Source organism: Rhinoraja longicauda, chromosome 13, assembly GCF_053455715.1.
Source record: "Rhinoraja longicauda isolate Sanriku21f chromosome 13, sRhiLon1.1, whole genome shotgun sequence".
NCBI classification, from domain to species: Eukaryota; Metazoa; Chordata; class Chondrichthyes; order Rajiformes; family Arhynchobatidae; genus Rhinoraja; species Rhinoraja longicauda.
This window is the reverse complement of record NC_135965.1, coordinates 35,096,221-35,102,896: the sequence shown is the minus strand read 5'-3', so window position 1 is coordinate 35,102,896 and position 6,676 is coordinate 35,096,221. Positions and strand designations below refer to the sequence as shown.

The 6,676-nt window shown below is 37.4% G+C and overlaps 1 long non-coding RNA gene across 1 annotated transcript; it reads right to left on the bottom strand.

The window, feature by feature from the left end:
* Positions 1-897: 897 nt before the first annotated feature.
* LOC144599222 (uncharacterized) lies at positions 898-6,301 on the bottom strand. Its single transcript, XR_013547977.1, has 4 exons — positions 6,120-6,301; positions 5,773-5,893; positions 4,080-4,157; positions 898-2,396 (listed from the first exon to the last, which is right to left on the bottom strand). It is a non-coding gene; the product is annotated as an uncharacterized LOC144599222 (long non-coding RNA).
* Between the last annotated feature and the right edge of the window lie 375 nt (positions 6,302-6,676).

Below are 6,676 nucleotides of genomic sequence, written 5' to 3'. Positions count from 1 at the left end.
AATTGTATTTATGTATTTATTTGTTTTTGCATTTATTGCATATATGTTTGTACGCACCGTCAGGATTGGCTATTTTTTAATTTCGTTGTACTCGTTGCAATGACAATAAATGAATATTATTATTATTATTATTATTACGTGTTTGATCCTGACTACATGTACTGTCTGTAAGGAGTTTGTATGTTCTCCCTGTGACCGCAAGGGTTTCCTCCAAGATTTTAGATTTCAGGCGGCGCGGTGGCACAGCGGTAGAGTTGCTGCCTTACAGCACCAGGGTCCCGGGTTCGATTCTGACTAAGGGTGCTTGTCTATACAGAGTTTGCACATTCTCCCTGTGACCTACGAGGGTTTCCTCAGGGATCTCCGGTTTCCTCCCACACTCCAAACATGTACAGCTTTGTATGTTAATTGGCTTGATATAAGTGTAAATGCTTGTCCCTAGTATGTGAAGGATAGTGTTAATGTGTGGGGATCGCTGGTCGGTGGGGAGTCAGTCAGCCAAAGGGCCTGTTTCCGCACTGTATCTCTAAACTAAACTAAACTAAATATCTACCACTGTCTGTATGAAATCTGCACATTGATTCTTTTGCGACTTACCATAATTTACATTGGTCAATTAACTTACAAGAACCCCTGGCTCCAGTGGTCTCAGAGAGAACGGGCAAACTCCACGCAGACAGTAGCAGCGATGATAGGCTGGGTAAGCATGACTAAATTCCAGGATGGTAAGTAGATATATATATATATATGGGGAATGGAAGTGATATGACTAATCTGTTAGGAGCTGACATGAACTGAACCTGATGGTGGAATACAGTATGTAGCTTGTGATTGTCGTCAATGCATGTTCTAGAGTGGTTTTAATGAACACAAAAAACAGCTGATTTGATGCCCACATTTATTTTTATTAAGAAGTGAACAACAATCTAACTATATAGAATAGAAAAATAAATGTAACAAATCCAATAACAAGTCTATAAAAGAATCCTCATAGACAGAAATTGTTCAATGATCTAAACTATGCTCTCGCAGTTTCCCTGGCATTGTTTTAACATTAGTGCACAACGCAAAAAGAAATAATTTAGCAACTAAAGCTTACTTATGATGTTACCTGAAATGCATAACTAACTTGCAGCAATCTCAAGCATTGTTTCATCTTTGCTTCCAAGAATCTAATGGCTGACAATTGTGGAGCTTACAGTAGGTCATTAACTTCCTTCAGCCTATGTTAGATCGAGGTTTACCTGCTTCAAATTCATTATCCAGCTACTGTAAACTATATGTCTCTCGATACTCTTACCTGAAAAAAGATAAAGCTATAAATTGAACAAAGGAAAAATGTTTATTACATGAAGAGTATAAAACTGAAATTCAGTTGTGTCAGTTTCATGTCCTGAGCATTTTTAATTGCCACATATGACTTTGCATAAAATGTGATGTTGACAATTAAAGAGCAAAACAACATCACAAATATGTTCGACACCTTAAGATGGGCTTTGTAATTGGAACCAGGAAGTCTCTGAAGACCTCTTACTTTGGAACCTCAGATGTAATGGCGCTCTCAAGGATCATGTTATGGTCACATTTCAAATGGTAAAATATATTATTTCACTGATATTTTTACTTCTCACTGGCTCTCCAAAGCGTTGGAGCCAATTTCTTGACTGTTGATCTCTCACTAGCACCTTTCCCTTCTCCTCCTCGTAGGAAGAGTACCACAATCCCCAAACCCTCCTTCAATTGTGAGCCAGTATCTCCAATTTCCCTTAGCCAAAGACGTTGCTTCCTAATCTTTCGCTTTCTCCCCCACCCCCCACCCAAGGAAGAATAATTGTGCCCCAGTTTCCAGCAAGAAGCATGTTGGTAAATCTCCTATTGCTTGCATAACATCTGCACAAGATGCCAGCAGGGCCTCTAATCCTGTCTTCTGTCCCACACATCTAAATAATTTTAACATTCCCTTTTGGGATGACTATAATGCCCAAGCATACTTACTTCTATGTTTTGTACAATAAGTAAAACTAAGATATGTAATCAAATAATTAAAAAATTGTTGGATTACAGTCAAATATTCAAACGTATTCTGATGTTCTATACCTGAATAATTTTATTAAGCCCGAATGTTGTAGTTGACCTAAAAATATAATTTGTAGCATGAGTCAAACAATTTTTATGCTCATCGTTAAAAATGACTATATAATTGTGTTTTGAGAGAATTAGTGGATTCCAATATCCAATACAAGTTTTATTTCATCATCATTTATAGCAGAAAATCTGGAATTCATGGAGTTTCTGTAAGAAAGAGTTGATTTGGAGATCAAAAGAGCAAAACTTAAAAATGTTTTCTGTCTTCATCTCTTTGCTATTGTTAGGTACTGCCATTTTCTGTCCGGTTGCTGGAAATAAAGAGAAAGAATATATGATCAAATCTCAAATCATTCACATAATCCCATCTCTGAATTTGCATAATTCAGAGGAATTAATAGACATAATACTGAAATGCATTTTCGGGAAACGTGGATGAAAAAAAGCGGATGAGCTATTTCAAAGAAAAGTAGGACTGACTTGCTGATGTTCTGGCCAAAATTGTTCCCATAATTAACATGAGTAAAAGTTATGTTATTCAGTCATTATTGTTCCTGTTTCTAGCATTCAATTATATTCCATGTTTCCTACTTTGCAACAATTACTATGCTTTAAAGTGTATGTTTATATGAACTGCTTTAAAATTTCAGAAGAGATGTGATTTGTACATGCAAGTATGTTTTTCTTGAAAATAAAGTCAAATTCCAAGATCCAGAGGAAATCGGCTCAAAGATGAGGAGCAAGGCTGAAATAAATGAAGCCATTTAAAAACAAAATTAGTTTAGTTTAGTTTAGTTTAGCTTAGTTCAGTTTGGTTCAGTTTAGGGATACAACATGGAAACAGGCCATTCGGCTCATGCCGATCATCAATCACACGTATTTCAGTCTGAAGAAGGGTCTCCACCCGAAACATCACCTATTCCTTCTCTCCAGAGATGCTGCCTGACCCACTGAGTTACTCCAGCTTTTTGTGTCTACCTTCGATTTAAACCAGCATATGTAGTTTTTTTTCCTATCAATCGCCCGTACATTAGTTCCACATTATCCCACTTTCACAGACGCCAATTAACCTACAATCCTGCACATCTTTGGAATGTGCGAGGAAACTAGAGGACCCGGAGTTAACCCATGTGGTCACTGGGAGAACGTACAAACTCTGCACAGGCAGCACCCGAGTTCAGGATTGAACCAGGATCTCTGGCGCTGTGAGGCAGCAGCTCTACATCTGCGCCTCTGTGCTGCCTATTCAGAATCTTTGGTGATGGATCAAAACTCAAGCAAGCAAGATTGAAATGTGAAAGCAAAGATGAAGTAAGTAAGAAAATGGTGGTTAACTGCTATTGTGGTTATTAAAAAAATGTAAGGTTAAGACCCTGGGAAAGGGTAGACATAAAGATAAGACTACATGATAAATCTTCCTCTCACTGGGAGAATACAGGAAAAAGTGAAAACTTAGAGGACAGACGAAGGAAGGGATGAAACATCGAAGGAATGCTTTGTGAATTATCGTCAGAGAAGTGAAGATGGGGGAATACTGATAATCCATCATGAAACCTTGACCTAAAAATTAGACTCCAAGGAAACCAAGGAAAAGTACACTTAATGTAAATGAGGCTCTTTACTTATGGACATTTTCTTTAAATCAAAATATTTTTCAACAAAAGTCCAGTGCTATCAAACATTTTACGCTAAAATATGATATTTAATATTGTCTCAGGCATAGTAATTTCAAGATCAACCAGGTTTCCTAATTGCACAATTTTTTAGATGGTGTCAGATATATTACTAAATATTATTAGGTAGACTTTTGGGTGAAAGTTCATGCACTGTACCGCATTGCATCTTTATTCCACTGAATGCACAATATGTATATCTTAGAGAATCAGATATTGCACAATAGTAGTAAGGTACTATAGCAGGCAAAATATCAGAGAAGCATAATTAAAAAACAAAATTGCATGTGCTGGAATTCTGAAATATGAAGTTTAACCTACGTGATCGCTATAATCCTTTTTGATACCCAGCGTACGGAAGGGTTTGAACAGAAAGCTCCTCTCTCCGATGTGTAGAAACTAAAATACCAATGGAGATGGGAACATTTTATAACTTTGACAAAGTTAGATACCAAAACATATATGCAATATTTTTACTCAGTTTACAACTGGAGCCACAACTCATCATTCATAGCTTGTTAGATATTGTAATAAATGTAATAAGTATTAAATGACAGCAAAATCATTTCCATTTTCTAGCAAATGATAAATCTTTAAACTACTTACCATGAGTAGTTTTCATGTATGGAATAATTTAACTTGAAGTTTTTAATTAGACATTACTGAGTAAACAAACCAACAAGATATGTAGATAGCATTTAACTTTTATATTACGCAATTGATTTTTGTAGTTTTTAGTGGAAGATTAGCCATGGTTGTCAAATTCCTATAAAACTGCAATAATAAATTGCTACTATTAAAGGTCCTAAAGCTGAAAACATGTCGAGGTTTTCATGCATAAAAATGCTCTTTGTGAAATTCCACTATCCAGATGTAATGTCATAATAACTTTAGTCAGTGTTAAAATGGGCACAGAATTCTCAGATAATGTACAATTTTATGCATTAGCTCAGTTACGTGCAAAATTTACAAGAATCCATTGGTTTCAGTTTCTGGGCCAGTCATTTTGAACTTTTTTTTCAAGTAGACATTACCATTACTAAAACGATGATTTCTTTGACTCTGCCAATAAAAGACTTTTCTAATATATTGCAAAAATAATGTCAATGTAATTTGCAGTTCATGCTATATCAGAAAAAAGGGCGGCACGGTGGCGCAGCGGTAGAGTTGCTGCCTTACAGCGAATGCAGCGCCGGAGACTCAGGTTCGATCCTGACTACGGGCGCTGTCTGTTCTCCCCATGACCTGCGTGGGTTTTCCCCGAGATCTTCGGTTTCCTCCCAAAGACGTACAGGTATGTAGGTTAATTGGCTGGGCAAATGTAAAAAAGGTCCCTAGTGGGTGTAGAATAGTGTTAGTGTGCGGGGATCGCTGGGCGGCACAGACCTGGTGGGCCGAAGGGCCTGTTTCTGCGCTGTATCTCTAAATCTAAATCTAAAAAATCTAAAATAGAATAATCTTATGATTTTTTAAAAACAAACTACTGTTGCCATGCCAAATAAGAACAAGCAATTTCTGTTCCCAAACGTATCGCTTCCCCCTCTCCCTCAGTCCTCAACCCCCTCCACTGCACACCAATATGGGGTTGTGATCTTTTGCTAAATGATTACTGTTTATTTAATGCTTCCACAATCTTCCTTTAGAAACCCACTCTTGTAAATGGTCAACATGTGAACATACAAAGTTAATGAGCAGATATAGTCCAGTTAGCAAGCATCGTTGAAAATAGACATCAAGAGTTATGTTGGGATGTGGGTTCCACATTCACCGAGCTAGTTACTTTTATTGGGCATTTCTAGATTGCATCTTTTGGCTAAGCTCAATATCTTCTCTCCTTCAGCTGCTTGGCAGTATGTGCAGGCAATATACCTGTCATTAGCAAGAAACTCAAACCCTATCCATCAAACACCATTCAAATCTATCATGAAAGGAGCAAAGGATAAAAAGAACATTTCGAAAATAGCTGTGAATTTTTAATAACTTGTAAATGAAGAGCTTAGAATTAGTTCCTTACATTATAGCTTCCACGCATGGAAAAAGAGCATTATGCATCTTATAATGTGTGATATGAAAGGGAATTGGCTTTCTTGACACTTTCTTGCAGCAGTTTGTGGTGACCCTGCTTGGTCGGAGATCTGAAAAACACAAAGCGTTTTTAGTCGAAGGCAAGATGCAAGACACAAGTCAAGTCAAGTCAAGTCAATTTTATTTGTATAGCACATTTAAAAACAACCCACGTTGACCAAAGTGCTGCACATCTGATTAGGAAAAAAAAAAAGAAACATACAGTAAATGCAGTCCAAATCAAATCTGTTGCATCTGTTCGTCGAACATAACAGAACTAAAAGGTGCAAAACTCACACGAGCTCGTTCCGAAGATTGTCCCCACTAGCACGAGGATAATGGTGATTTGAAGCAATTTGGTGCAATGCATTGTAGATTTCTTAAAAGGCTATTTTCCAACCCAGCTCTTCGGCAGAAACAGTTGCAGTGAAGCTAAAAGTGGCTCAGCTTTGATCCGCTCTCGACTGTTCACTTCTTTCCTTTTATTGAACCCATAATGAACGTCATACACAGAAAAGCATGCGCAGTCATGACCTGTTGCATTCATGTGGTTTTCTAGATATGAGAAAATGTGCTTTTGAAAAACACACACCAAATGCAGTTATTTTAGTTTTATGACAGATTTTCAAAGAAATATCTATTCTTATGCAATGCATGTACTCAGCCTCTTTCTCCTGGAGTTCTTACAGTCTAGCCTTGCCTTGGTCAATGGGACCTTTGCACTAACTCTTAAAAATGGCATTTGACTGAATTGCGGAGCACCTAAAGGTGCAAGTATTTGTATGATGCACACATTCCTCTCAGAGACACCTGACTGGCAACTCTGATCATCTTTAGATGCCCATGTAGGTTTA